The sequence below is a fragment of the Lissotriton vulgaris genome, chromosome 8 (assembly GCF_964263255.1).
Source record: "Lissotriton vulgaris chromosome 8, aLisVul1.2, whole genome shotgun sequence".
In the NCBI taxonomy this organism is placed as follows: Eukaryota; Metazoa; Chordata; class Amphibia; order Caudata; family Salamandridae; genus Lissotriton; species Lissotriton vulgaris.
The window spans coordinates 1,291,891,439-1,291,907,701 of NC_141696.1; positions in this window are offsets into that span (position 1 = coordinate 1,291,891,439).

Sequence of the window (16,263 nt, forward strand, 5' to 3'; positions counted from 1 at the left end):
CCGCTAGGTATCATGGGGAATGTAGTCTGATACCGCGGATCGGGACCATAGTCCCGGGATTTTTTTAATGCTAATTTCTAACTATAACGTGCCTGAAACCTATGTTTTTTTCAGATCACATATATGTATATATATATATATATATATATATATATATATATATATATATATATATATATATATATATTTGTATGTATACGTACATATACAAATTTATTCGAGGCACGAAATCAGGCAGTTCTCTCAGAACTGCCTGATTTCGTGCCTCGAATAAATTCACATTGAAGCATCCGGAAAGCAGCCTGTGTATTTCTTCTTGCTGGGAGAAGTATGTTCGTATAATTAAGGGTGTCCGGCACCCACACAGGCTCGCCGTATTACGAGACGAGGAATAGCCGGGAATGGTTGTTTGTTTGTTTATATATATATATATCTATATATATATATATATTCACTGAAAAAACCATAGGTTTCACACCAGTTATAGTTAGGAATTAGCATTTAAAAAAACCTATTAAATTCACTGAAAAAACCATAGGTTTGACACCAGTTATAGTTAGCTGGAAATTTTACTGACATAAAACCATTGAAATTCCCACGTTATAGTTAGTTGGACTCAATGCACTGCTGATGACGTCACATATTACATCACTCATGACATGGTCAGTGACATCACTCATGACATCACTGATGACAACATCCAGTGAATGTGTGTCTTTCTGAAAAATAAATGTTTTATATATGTATATGTAAAGGTCGATGGAAGAATAAATGTTTAAATAAGTGTCTAAATGGATGTTTTAAAAAAAAAATTTGATTGGTTAACTGGCTTTTTAAGTGTATCTTAGTGAATACATATATTAGTGAGTAATGTTTAAATATTTAAATATATGTATCAGTGTTTCACTTTGTGTATAAGTGGCTGCATGGGTTGGTGAGTAGCTACATGTGTGTGTATATGGGTATCAGATGTTTTTTTTAGTGTCAGTATGATTGTCTGTATGGTTTGGTGGGGGTATTACTTAGCATATAGATGCATCAATGACTGACTCACTGTTTGTATGTGTTTTGAAGACAGCATATGTGCTGGACTGTATGGGTGGATGAGTGTGTATATGTGTGTGTTAGTAAGTGAATGACTGTCTCACTAGTGTCTTTATCAGTAACTACCTATGTTTTAATCTAGTATATGTGAGTATTAATGTATATAAGTGAGTATATGTGAGAGTGGGAGATTGTAAGAGTTCCTGTTTAAATAAGTATGTGTTTCTATAAGTGATTGTTTAAGAGAGTAAGTATGTGTAAGTTTCCTTAGAAGTAAGATGGTAGTGTGTGTATAGCTGTATATGCAAATAAATGGATGTTCAATAGTTTATTTGCATGTGTGAGTATGTGTGTGAATAACTTTCGGATGACTGTCGGTGTGTAACAGGATGTATAGGTGTATCACTACATATGATGAGTGAGTATATGTATGAGTGACTATATAGAACTGTTGGTGAATGAGTGGATGTGTATATAGATGGTGGAATTACTGAATTGGTTATTGTAACTGGTATGGGTATCTCCATTTTTTTGAAAATGTTAGTTTCTATTTTTGAATATGTGTTTCAAGGGTTACATTACACTGAAAGGAGGTCTGTCACTCTGTCACAAGGATGGTGTCATCAGTGATGTCATGAGTGATGTCACTGACCATGTCATGAGTGATGTAATATGTGACGTCATCAGCAGTGCATTGCAGGCTCGCAAGTTATAGTGAGTGCAACTAATTATAACGTGGGAATTTCAATGGTTTTATGTCAGTAAAATTTCCAGCTAACTATAACTGGTGTCAAACCTATGGTTTTTACAGTGAATTTAATAGGTTTTTTAAATGCTAATTCCTAACTATAACTGGTGTGAAACCTATGTTTTTTTCAGTGAATTTCATAGGTTTTTTAAATGCTAATTCCTAACTATATATAGGGCCTCAAACCTATGTTTTTTTCAGTTAATTTCAAAGGTTTTTTAATAGCAAATTTCTATTGCTATCAAATATAATATTTTTTATAATGAATCCTATATTGTATATTTATGTAATACTATTTTTTATATGTATATATTTTTTATTTTATTTTTTGCCCTGGAGCGCTCCCAGTGCGCGTACCGGTGTGCGCACCGGAAAGCGCAGTCTTGCGGCGCGCCCCAGTGAGTGTCCCGTTTGCGCTATTGCCTCGAACGAAAAGCTAATCGTGACGTATCGCGTAGCCGCGTCCGCGTGATACGCACGGCGTAAGCGCAACCGGAAGCACCCTAGCGCATACGATCGCGCTACGTAAGCGCCCCGGGGGGCGTAGCGTAAGGGCGTCGGGTCATGTGACCTGAAAATAACACTTTTCATTGGTTTAGGACAGTTTTGTTTTCCAAATGATGAATTCCCGGGTCATGTGACCTGAAAATAACACTTTTCATTGGTTCAGGACAGTTTTGTTTTCCAAATGATGAAAGCCCCCACCTTTTTTCCTCATTCTCACTTTGTAATTTGACTGAGGAAGACCTGTTTGCAGACCTATTTGTACCTATTTGTACTGAGAAATGGCTACAGTAGCCCCAGCAGCAGGAGCATCTCAACCACCACCACCACCACAAGGACAGCCACAACACCACAGTGGTGTAGAAGAAGAAGAGGAGGAGGAGGAGGAGGAGCAGAGGCGGTTCCTGCCAGAAGATACTACCCCCTATAAGCCAAAGGAGCACATTGTCTGGGAGTTTTTTAAAATCCCAAGGGGCCTCAAGAAAGTTAATGCGCCAAAGGTTACTTGTCTGATCTGTGGCACTGTACTTTCCAGGGGGAACCCTGCCAAAAAGTATTCCTTTGGCAACAACACTATGATTCGCCACATGCAACGCCGGCACCCAAACAACTATGCTGCGGCAGAGGTCAGAGAACTGACCAGAAACCCTCCCCAATCTTCTCCCAGCACCTCCCAAAGTAAACAACCCACTCCATCGGGTCCAGAGATAAGGGAGATGGTCTCAGACATCCAAACCCAGTTTGGAGATTTTAAAATCGTTTGTAAATTTTGTGGGACTACAATTTGCTATGGAGAGCAAAGTATTAAACTCATCAACCGTGCTGGAGACAACCACAACTGTATAAAGAAACCTTAATTTTTTCCTGTATTTTTGCTCCAGTTGAGCCGTTTACAATTCCCTGTTTTTTGTTTGTCCCCATAAAAATTACAAAAAAAATATAAAATTGGTGATAAAAGCCAAAAAAAGTAAAAAATGTTTAAAAAAACAATAAAAAAATATAAAAAAGAAGAAAAAAACTGTTCTTTTTAGAACTACCTCCAATTTATAAAAAAATGCTACATTTTTTAAAAACTCTGTCCTTTTTTTCCCCCATGGTACGCTCCCCGGTACGCTCCATTGTGCACGTACCGGCGCTCCCCCGCGCAAATCGAAAAAAAAACCCAAGTTATTCTCAATAGAAAGTTGCGGTTTTCCTATAGAAAATAATCCTAACTATAACTACCTACTGGCGACCGCCAGTAGGTAATATGCTTTTCTACCTTGTTCTTTCTGGAACCGATGAACCAGTGGGAGGTGGTGCGTGTGCCGGCAGAGCGTACCGGCTATAGTACATATAACAATTACCAAGTAGACACGAACTCAGGAACAGTGAAAACAATCCAAAATAGTTGCTGAAGCTGTTTTATTACACAACATGTTTCGGCTGTAAACAGCCTTGATCACATGTAATGTAAACCATCACTCAGTGCCTTTTTAAAATTGCAAGGAAACATGGACGAAGGACAAGGGTCAGGGGGAGATCACAAGCGTGTCAGACATTTTACTGTGAAAACCAACATATCAAAGTAAGTAAAATGCAAAATATGTTAATGGCATAGTCCTGAAATACTAACTCATGGAACAAATTAAGGTAAAAGACCAATATTTATCAGGATGTACCTGATCAAAAGATAAAATAAGATAAAAGCATAATGCAAATTGTTTAATGAAATAATACTGCACTTGATACATTGTATGAGCAGGTGCACTAGCGGATTGACCACATCAACATTCAGATATGATAACAGATAAAATATCAGGTTCAAGTTGGTATCGCACTAGTAAAATGATGGCTCATCATGTGATATCCAGTGTACCTCAAAGTGCATCCGAACATCAGGGTGACAGCATGTTACTGTGGAAATAACAACATGCAGATGCATCAAAGAAAATACCGGGAGCAAACGGGCAGATTCTCAGAATCTGCCCGTTTGCTCCCGGTATTTTTACATTTGGGATGCATCATCCCAAATGCAGAAATCGCAATTTAAGGAATCTCTAAATAGAGATTCCTTAAATTGCTCTTGCATTTAAGGAATCCCAAAATGAGATTCCTTAAATGGAATGCATGAAACCCCAAAAAATAGCGATTTTGCTAATAGGGGGAGCAAATTACCATGAAGTTGAACTTCGTGGTAATTTGCTAAAACTTTGAAAAATGCACTTTTGTGCATTTTTCAAAGTTACATGTTGCGCGCACACATGCCCTTAGGGCATGTGTGTGTGTAACATTTGTGCACAGGTCCATTTCAGGGGTGCAACAGGGTGTCCTTTGGACACCCTGGCACCCTTGAAATAGCGGAACATTAGCGATTCGGTAATAGCTAATCGCTAATAAGGAATCTTAAGGAATCGCTAATAACATTGCGATTCCTACATGCATCCCGTTTTGCAAGTCTTTAATAGCGATTCCTTAAAATTCGCTATTAAGGACTCGCAAAACATTACTTTGATGCATCTGCCAGATAGTGTCTGAACAAATCACAGTACAAGTCAAGATAAGTGTGGAAAGAACAACCTATCTGCAGGTGTGTACCAGGCAAGGTGCTCTCGTGACAGGCAGTAACAGGGCTGTTGCCCTGACGTATCCAAGCTAATGCTGTGGTACATAGTACAAGGATCCCCCTATGACAAATCATAAACGTTCCATGCAAAAACAAGTTCTTATCTGAGATGATATCCCAAGAGTAACACTGAAGAAAAGGGTAGGGAACTGCTGAGTGACGTGGGAGTGGGACCCTTTCTTTTCTCCGGTAACAAGAAACAAAAGAAAATAATTGTAACTAAATATATAATAACAATATAATAACAAGAGGAAATATGAAATGCATAAAAAGAATGTGGATCTGCTGATGATTACACTTAATCATATACTCTAGTGCAATTGTTACAGATGGCATGCCACCTACGGAGAAGAGGAAATGAATGAAATGAAATGAAATGAAAATGTGACTTGTAGAGCGCTGCAGATGCCCTGAGGCGTCCAGGCGCTGAAACAGAAAAAGCCCTCTTGAGGTTACTTTCTTAGGCATTAAACAGTAGGGTTTTTAGCTGTTTGCGAAAAGTAGTCAGGTTGGGGTTGTTCCTCAGCTGCAGAGGGAGGGAGTTCCAGAGTTTGGAGACATTATACGAAAAGGAGCGTCCTCCTGCTCTGGCTCTGCGGATTCTGGGGATCTCGGCCAGGAATGCTGTTGAGGAGCGGAGGGATTTCTTGGGCCTGTAGGGAGAAATCAGGGAGCGGTTGATGTCTGGGCCCGTTTCCCAGAATGTCTGGTGGGCAATGCAGAGCGATTTAAATTTTACTCTGTCCCTGACAGGTAACCAGTGCAGGGTCTTTAGGCCGGTTCTTACTGAGGTCCTCCGGGGGATTCCCAGCAGCGCGCTGGCAGCACAGTTCTGGGTGCGTTGGAGCTTCTGTAGGGTGTAGTCTGGGGCTCCCAAGTAGAGGGCGTTATTAAAGTCCAAACGAGATTGGATGAGGCCCTGTATAATTATCTGTTTGGCCTCGAAGCAGAGGAGGGGAAGGACTTTCTTGATCATCCTAAGGAGGCCAAAACAGGTGGCTGAAATCTTGGTGGCCTGTGTGTTAAGGCTCAGAGACTTGTCGAGCCAGACACCTAAGCTTTTGATGTTGTCTCTGGGGGGTGGGGCCACTCCCATGCTTGATGGCCAGATCAGCTCTATGGAGGCGGGGGAGGCTGGGCCCAGGATCATTAGCTCAGTTTTATCGTCGTTTAGCTTTAGGCATGAGCTCATCATCCACTTCTTTACGTCCTCCAGACAGGCCGCTAGGTCTGGTGGTGACTGGAGGCCACTCTTCTGTGCAAGGGAGACCACCAGCTGGGTGTCGTCCGCATAGGAGATGATCTTGACACCATGCGGACAAACAACCTCAGCCAGTGGCCTCATGTATGCGTTGAAGAGCGTAGGGCTTAAAGAGGAGCCCTGGGGGACTCCGCATCCCAGAGGACGAGTGGATGAGCGGGATGTGCCGTCGAAGACCTGAAAGGTTCTGTCAGATAAGAAAGAGTCGAACCATATCAGGGCATCTCCGGTCACTCCTAAGTCGGCAAGGCGGGTTAGCAAGATTTTGTGGTGTACCGTGTCAAATGCGGCACTTAGATCGAGGAGGATCACTGCCACTGATCCTCCTCGATCCAGAAGCCGTCTTGCCTCCTCAGTCACAGCCAGTAAAGCGGTCTCTGTCCCATGTTTGGTACGAAAACCTGGAATGGTCAGTAGTCCAGGATCTAATCATCCCTTAAGTGGACGGCTAGTTCCTCGTACTGGTTCAACCCCCCAGGGATTTTGGTTTGGAACTCAATAATGTACTTGGACACCTTCTTTCTACATTTTCTAACCCGATCTCCCCTCCCAGATCATTTGTGATCTATTCGAAGGCGAAATAACTGAGTGGTGATGCATCAGAGAAATGATTAGCTTGGAAATGTCGGGTTACAGGGATCTTTGTCCATGACTGCCCCTACATGTTCAAGAATCCTCTTCTTCGCCATCAATGTTGTGCTCCCTATGTACCACAGCTTACACTGGCATTCAATAATGTACATCACAAAAGTGGTGCTGCACGTGAGGAACAGAGAAATGGGGTTGTTAATACTACCTCTTTAAAGTTCTTTGCGCATGTAACTATTCCTACACGCCTTACATTGACTACAAGGGAAAACACCTTGTAAATTGTGTGTGTTCTGTGTTGGTGGTTCAGTAATATCAGTATGTAGTAACATATCTCTAATGTTGCATCCTCTCCTGTATGCAATATTGGGTCTGCCTCTGAAGATCCTACCTATGATGTTATCACTTTGAGAATATTCCAGTTTTTGGCCAGGATTCTCTTGACATCCCTGGCATTTTCAATAAATGTCAGGATAATTCTGGTGCTGTCTTCAGTGGGTCAGACTCATTCTTGGGATTCTCGGAAAGGGTCCCCTGTCTCTTGATGATACTGCCTCTATCACTGGCTTTGTTGAGTACCCATTGTGGATATCCCCTCTCCCTGAATCTTTCAAGCATGATTCAACACTCACATTGATATGCTTCTTCAGTATTATAATTGCGTTTGGACCTGAGAAGCTCCTCAAAGGGGAGTCTCCATTTGAGTGTGTCTGAATGGCTACGGAGAGTGTGTAGCAAACTGATGCCTGTTGTGGTTTTGAGTAAAAGTTCAGTGTGTATTTTATTATGTCTGATTTCTATCCTTACATCAAGATTCTCATCTGATATTGCTCAAAAGGTGTCTATTGCGTTCATTCATGTTCAATTTCTCAATGAACTAGGTGGCACCCGTCTCAGTTCCCCGTCAGATAATAAGGAGGTCATCAATGAATATACATGTATAATTGTATGTCTGTGTATCTAGTCTTTATTGCACTGCATGCCTCCTTTTTATTCACTCATAGAGATCCAACTTGCCATACCTACCAGTGTTTTAAAAGAATGAAATAAATCACAAGATATGAATAAACAAAAGATTGAGAAAAAAACCTAGAATCATTTAAAGAAAAGTAGTTAATCTATTGAATAAGGAGGGATGGCCTACTTGAGGTGTCCTACCTGATGATCTAGGGAGAGGGTTGACGTGTAATATGACAGTATGCCTTGTTGGGTCGTTTTACACAAAAGAGTTAACAGTTATGTTCTTCAACTTGGATATTCCATAAAACCATAAATGCTTTTTCCAGCATTTTGATTTTCCCATGTGCCTAGGAAAGGAGCACTCTAAGTCAGCTACTGTTTTTATTTTTACAGTGAATCCCTGATTATGGGAGTTAGGAAAACCTTCTTGGCTTTTGCAATGGTTTATTGGGCTACATTCATAGAAGCAGAAATGAATCACAGCTCCATGATTTCAATGAAGCCGCTAATCTGCTTGCACTTATTTTGCACTGGATTCCAAACACACGTATTGTCAAAACTGGGCATAAATAAATAAGCCTGTCCTGCATAATTGTATATCAAAGGTACAGTTTATTGAGATTCGCTTGTGTTCAATACAGGGACAGTTTCTTCATTTGGGTGTAGGGGCCTTGACCCCCTGCCCGATGAGATCAGACATACATTTTTATTTTAAAGTGTCTGATTACATGCCTTTCTGCCTGAGTGAAGTCTAGGTGGAGCTTCATTAACCAGCAGTGACAAGTGATGACAGTGAAGCAGCCTTAAAGTTAAGTGTGCATGTCAGGTTGGACAGGTGGCTTGCTGTGAACAGCCTGACATGCATCCTTTAGGGCTCACCTATATGTGCAATCCGGAGGCAACACAGCCATAGACATAGGTCTCCTAAGGAGCCGTGGGTGTGGCCACTCCAGCCAATCCAAGTGCTGCTCTGATACTGTTTGTTAACATACACAGCAAGAGAGCAGCATTTGGACTGGCTCAGTCAGGAGTCAGGTGGTAAGCCACTAGTCTGATGGTGAGCCTGCACAGACCATTCAGCGCGGGTTGGGCGGTACACCGCAGATGCCGAGCCCAGTGGGGAGCCACTCCAGACAGCAGAAGAGGGTGCCATGGACCCCGGACTCCTCACCATGGTCAGGACAGTGGCCAGGACAGCGGTCCTCTTTATCACACTGGTACTTGCAGTAAGTCCCAGTATTTGCTCATGCAGTAGAGGGGGAGGGGTGGTGGGGTCCCATGCCTGGCTAGTGCGCTGCCTTCTCAGCAGAGGGAACATTACATTTTCAGGTTATCCGCCGGCCCGTGCTCTGCAGAAGGAACCAGTGCGGTGGTGTCAGATTTATGGCACTGGAGTGCTTGGCCCTTCATGTGAACCACTTTTGAAGCATTCGTAAATCTCAGGTGCCAATAATGGACTCTGCATGCTTTTATCCCCTCTTACACAAGTTGTCCACCCTGGGCAGCCCGTGGCCTCACCACTTTGAAATGTTACTAGCCGCCACTGGTTCAGTATATGGTCTCCGTTATGTAGAACTGTTGATATTAATATTTTGATGGTCAATGTTGGAAACCTCAAAGTTAGTGACATCCATTTAACCAGTCTGAGTAGTGTTGCAATATTTTGTCTCAGAAGCGAGATAATGAATTCCTTATCTATTCATTTGAAAAAATGACGTAATCTGGTGGTTGAGCAATGGAAACAACAATGATCCATTAAGCAAAAAACACAACGACTTACAAATAAAAGGAATTGAATCTGTCATCTACCAGGGAGAAACGCTAAAAGGAACATTTATGGCACGTGATGTTGTAAGAATATTATTATTATTATTATTATTATTACTAGTTATACAGGGAAACATGGAAAGTTGAAATGGCGCCTTACACCCTTCCAACGATGACAAATCCACATAATACATTTTAGTCTAATTTCATTGAAGTATTTGGAAAATAAAATTGAAATAGATGGTCTTTTGTTTCTGATGTATCAATAACATCTCATAGTAAATCAGAGTTTGCATATTTACAACTGATGCGGTTTTACCAAGAATTAAACAGAATGCATTTGTGCCGGCCAAAATAAAGCTCTGAAGATTAGTTAAGACAGGCCACTTTGTTTTGCTTGGCTGATATGTTTTTTTTCTAGTGGTCTTTACGTTTCTATCGTCCAGATGAAATAGTTGATTCATAATTGTGTTTACATTTTTGAAAAGCTAGCCTTTTCTGCACACTCAAAGAAAAGTTCTGAGTGACAATCCTGGTGCAGGACATTTTTGTGCATCAAAGCACCTCATTATATCTGCTTACCTTTAAATTGTTGTTCCTGCTGTTCTCTTCTTGAATGTTTACCTTGAAGATGTTTCATCATAGCAAAGTTAAGCATTTTGATTTGTTTAAGCTGAATTGTATGATTCGCACCCGCCCAACACACAAATCACCTGTAAGAGAAATGCAGACATGGGGACTAATGAAACACTGAAATGTATGTTTAATCACCTGTCTACTACCAACCTCTTTCACTTACCCAGTCTTCCTCAATAATGTACAGTATGAAGCTGAAAATTCCCAAGCTGCTCCCTGTGTAATTCTGTCTCTTTGTGGCCAGACGGACAGCTGTAAATACACAAAAGGGTGTCAGACACGCCTTATTCCAAGGAACACCTTGATTTACCACCATCTCTGTCACCATAAATGATCCCTGACCTATCACTGGACCACACTTTTCAAGTTACTCAGCTTATGTAGAATGATAACTACATAATCATCAAGGTAGGCTGTATGACACCATGAGGAGTTGCATATGCATTAGAATTTCCCTGCAACACTATTGGCATCAGTTCACCTTTTCACTTCATACTGGTTCCTTCAAGAAATGTGAAGCTACCAGTTGCAAAACATGCCGAGGGCACCAAATTACCATTTTGTAACCATATCTGCAGTTCTAAGAAGTTCCTTCTTCCCTGTACACGTTGGCATGCATCGGATCCCCCAATATAAGTACTGTTATTACCGTTCTTTCCTGGAAAATCCTTCATGAAGTAGTCAGTATGGACTAGATGGAGACGCTGTCGATGGCATTTCAAACAGAGCACTTAGTCCATGGAGAAAGTGATCAGTTGTTACTCCTGGATTGACTCTTTCTTTTGACCCCTGAGAACTACCAATTCACTGGGCAAAACTTGAAAACTGATGGGTATTGCAGCCACTCAGAAAACCATCTTGTACTACCTGAGGAAGGCGATGCTGAAACATTTGAGTGGAAATATATTTTTGTTCTTTGCTGAGTCCATCTGTTTGAGTCACTTCTTCCTTATATCTATCTATCTATCTATCTCTCTCTCTCTCTCTCTCTCTCTCTCTCTCTCTCTATATATATATATATATATATATAACAATTTTGTTACCCTGATGACCATTAACACTTTAGTAACTGAAGCAGAGTAACTTTATCATCTGAAACAAAAGCAAAACTGTACACACTGCCATCTCAATGTAAATAATGGTTCTTAAACATCCCTACGGTAAAATATTTTTACTCAATATGTTTTTAGTATAGGCACTAGCACTTTCATATTTTAGATAGATTTTTATACAGCACTAGGCACTTTAGTTGGACATAGCCATTTTTTGCACAATTAGCAGTGGCTGCTGAGCGCTGAAACACTATTTTCAATAAATAGAAATTCAGATATTCAGCTGTTATGAATATCACAAACACTTGAAAAGTAAATTTTGAGCACCTTATATTTGAGTACATTAGTTAATGTGGCCATAACATTAGTAAATGAAAGCGATTAGTAATAGCATTCACGCTGATATGAGGTACTACAATCATTGTATATAAAATGGGCACTTATGCCGCAATATTTTCTAGGTCTTACCAAATATAACTGATGACATAATGTGTATATAATTTTTTATTCATGCATATTTATGAGTACCGTTTTTCGTATATATACATGTATTTATTATTGTATTTATACGTTTTTATTCATCATGACATTACTGAACTTTTAATATATTTCAGTAATGCTATAATAATACATTGTATTTATTTATTATTTATAAGACATAGACCTTTGTATAACCATGGATGCTCAAATGAAATCTGCAGTGTTTCCTTTATGTCTATCATCACGTGACTGTTAAGGGGTGTGTGCACAAAGCAGTTATAAAAAGTATGGCACACTGCACTCTGTATGTGATCAAGGGCACTAGTTGTTCGAAATGCGTTGGAGGAGGAGGAGCGAGAAATAAACATTTTGCCATTCGATCCAGGTGTCCGTTGCTCTCTTTCCGCCGAGAGGAGGTCTTGGGAACATTTTGGATGTGAATATATATATATATATATATATATATATATATATATATATATATATATATATATATATATTCTGTATGTAGACGTCTTTCAAGCAAGTAGACACTCGAACAGAAGACGATGCCAGACCCGTAGATAGTGCGAGAATATTTTATTTAGACACCCAACACCAGTCCGCCATGACGCGTTTCGGCTTCACAAAGCCTTGATCACATGACATTGTCATGGGGGCCGATCACCCTTTTTAAAGTGCACACAGTTAAATGCAATAATGAAAATAGAAGAGATACTGTTGCTCTCTTGACAGTTTGCCACATATGCTTAAAGGATTAATCCTAACAGTCCAACTTAGTACCAAACTCAAAAGGACATTATGCAAAATTAATGAATAATACTTGATTAAACCGTCATGTATGCATATTATATCACAGGTGAGGCAATTATGAATAATGTTAAAACAATTACACTTACGAACTGTCATAAAACAATAAATATTCCCAGTAATTGCCTCCACAGCTAGAGCATATGTTATTATGCATTATTTTCCCTAAGCTGTATACTGATCTGTCAGCAACAGGAGGGAAATATCGTGCAGCCACATTTTAAATGCTAAAACATGTATATACAATGTAATACATATTACTAGACGGACCAACATAACATCCCGCCGAAGTGGGTATAAAGTGCTTTCAAATTGGCTATGGCTGTGTATGGCATTGTAGTGTTAGTCAATCACGCCCATATATATTCGGTATACATCTCCCTCCAAGGAAAGAGGAGGAACCCAAGGGGACGGTTTGGAGAGACTTTATTGAACAAACAACTGCTCGGTGGCGGCGAATGCATTTCGGTCCTTTGCCTTCCTCAGCGCCCAGCACCGTTACAATGTGACTTCACCATAGTCCTTTCAAGCTGCCTTTAGAATAGTGCAGGCTGGACCGCTCCTCCCCCGCTGGTGAATGCATGCACCTATTGCAGTCCCTCGTGATCCTTGGACTACAGCACCCACAATGCCGTCTTTAATAATGAACTGGGAGGAGCGCTCAGGTACGAGATGCGGTGCAGGTGAGCCCCTCACTACTTCAGAGGAGGGGCATAATGAATAAAACAAGAGAAGACATTCTTGGGAGAACAACAACGAAGGCATCTGATGAGGCTACCGCCGAAACGCGTCATGCCGTACACCAATAGAAGAATCCCGTGAAGCCCTGCCGCGTCCCCTCATATTTTTCTAACTGGGAAAGGAAGCGTTGGACATAATAGCGTGAGACCAATGACACGCAGAGGGGAGCCTTCCTTAAGTGGTCTTCCGGTAGTGTTTAGAGTTCATTGGCGTAACCCAGACCACCCCGCACCCGACGGAAGTGAAGGCGTTGCAGCCAGCTGACAGTCCGTGACACACACGGAGAGAACACGTTACTTTAATGGTGTCTCCAAGCCGAGCCAACGGAGGAACTGCGAGGCTGTAAGCGCAGGGGCAGGAATCAACAATTACTCAACACAGTTTTACCATCCCAAGCCGACCGCCCTCCAACTCAGCCTCTCACTTTGAGAATAGAAAACACTCCATCTGTGTGGTGAGCACTCTTCCATGCTGAGAACCAACTGCAATGTATTTTTCAAAGTTTCAAAGTTTCAGTTCATCAAGCATATGTATAGAGAATATTAATATCCCAAATGGACTGCTAGTTCTTCATGTGTATTGAGCCCCGAAAGATTCATACTCTGCAAACAGGGACCTGTTGGCCTATTTTTGTTTGGCTAGTGTGCCACCGCTTCCACGAGGTGGAGACCGCCTACAAAAATTACGGCGATTAGAGTCACGCTACATCAGTGATTCCCAAACTGTGCGCCGCGGCGCCCTGGTGCGCCGTTATGAGGAGCCAGGGGCGCCGCGGCACGATGTGGGAAAGTGCAGGGCAGCGCTACATACTGGGGAGAAATGCCGTCAGCAGCACTCGCTGTTGGAGGCCATCTCACATTTCGTTGAAGTGCTGAAGAGGCTTCAACAGCTCCTCCCAGACCTGCAGTCTGTCAATTAGCCCCATTGTCATTCTGTCTGTGGCGATTATCTCACACAGAATGACAATGGGCCATACTGCAGTTACAGAAGCCTAGAGCGGCGCACGGGAGGATTGCATTACCTTGGGGAGACCACACGCCGTCTCTGTCCCTCTCCATCACACCCTGTCCTCTGACCTCTCCATCACACACCGTCCCCCGCCCTCTCCACCACATGCCGTTTCTGTCCCTCCCTGCTCTACTCTTGCTTGTTAGCAAAGGTGTGGTTCTCTGTTGTACTGCACCGCACCTCTGCTCTTCTTTATTATTGCGTCCATCGCCTCTCCCGACTCGAGTGAAAAGGAAAGATTGATGAGGGAAAAGTAGGGCACAAGGGGAGAGAGAAAAAAGTTTGACATAAATGAATAAGGAAAGGTGAAAGACCTGAAAGGTGCAGTGCAGGGTAGATGGATATTAGGTTTAAGTGCTATGTAGATGGCAGGACATTGTTTTCCATCCGGCTTCTGTGCAAAGGCCACCATATGAGTAGATGGGAGTGAGAGTAACAGAGTGACAGAGAAAGCGTGAGAGCGACCTAGGGGTTGGAGAGAGAATCGTAGGTTCTTTAAAAAACCAAAACCTAGATAGATGCCAAGTAAGAGAAACATATGCCTTTAGAAAATAACTTAGAATCTAAGTGGAACCGGACTTTCTGTTTTTTCTTTGTTGATTTAGGTTGTCCTATAATGTTATGTTGCTTATTTGCATCACTCTGGGGAGGACCCCACAAAGTCATATTATACCCAATAGAGTCTGACAGAGTCGGTGCACTATGGTTACTTAGTAGCTTTTGGTACTGTGGGTGCAGGGTGAGGGGCCTGGTGGAGAGCGATGGGTGGGTGCATGGTCAGGGGCCTGGTGGAGAGCGTTGAGTGGGTGGGTGCAGGGTCAGGTCCTGGTGGAGAGCTTTGGGTGGGTGGGTGCAGGGTCAGGGGCCTGGTGGAGAGCGTTAGGTGGGTGGGTGCAGGGTCAGGTCCTGGTGGAGAGCATTGGGTGGGTGCATGGTCAGGGGCCTGGTGGAGAGCGTTGAGTGGGTGGGTGCAGGGTCAGGTCCTGGTGGAGAGCTTTGGGTGGGTGGGTGCAGGGTCAGGGGCCTGGTCGAGAGCGTTGGGTGGGTGCATGGTCAGGGGCCTGGTGAAGAGCGTTGAGTGGGTGGGTGCAGGGTCAGGTCCTGGTGGAGAGCATTGGGTGGGTGGGTGCAGGGTCAGGGGCCTGGTGGAGAGCGTTGGGTGGGTGGGTGCAGGGTGAGAGGCCTGGTGGGGAGCTTTGGGTGGGTGGGTGCAGGGTCAGGGTCCTGGTGGAGAGCGTTGGGTGGGTGGGGGCAGGGTTACGGGCGTTTACTACGTCATCTGATTCAATGCTCCCCAAAAGCAGCACAAGGCCCCCTACCAAGTATTCTTTTGCAGTTTTATATGGCGCAAACTCCACCCGAAGGCATCAGAGCGCTTTACATTAGCACCAGTTGCGTTGCAGACGGACACATTCATTTTTAGGCATGGGGAGACCATCATGCTTTTGAAATGGTGCCATTGTTCCAGGTGGCAGCCCCCTCCATTGGGTGGGAAGGGTGCAAGGGGGTGGCCGAGAAGGGTGCAAGGCAGAGGGGAAAAGGGTGCAAGGCAGAGAGGAGAAGGGGGCATGGTAGAGAGGAGAAGGGTGCAAGGCAGAGAAGAGAAGGGTGCAAGGCAGAGAGGAGAAGGGGGCAAGGCAGAGGGGAGAAGGGTGCAAGGTAGAGAAGGGTGCAAGGAGGAGGGGAGAAGGGTGCACGGCAGAGAGGAGAAGGGTGCATGGTAGAGAGGAGAAGGGTGCATGGTAGAGAGGCGAAGGGTGCAAGGCAGAGAGGAGAAGGGTGCAAGGCAGAGAGGAGATGGGTGCAAGGCAGAGGGGAGAAGGGTGCAAGGTAGAGAAGGGTGCATGGAGGAGGGGAGAAGGGTGCACGGCAGAGGGAGAAGGGTGCAACGGGGAGGGGGAGAAGGGTGCAAGGTAGAGAAGGGTGCAAGGTAGAGAGGAGAAGGGTGCAAGGCAGAGGGGAGAAGGGTGCAAGGCAGAGAGGAGAAGGGTGCAAGGCAGAGAGGAGAAGGGTGCAAGGCAGAGGGGAAAAGGGTGCAAGGCAGAGAGCAGAAGGGTGC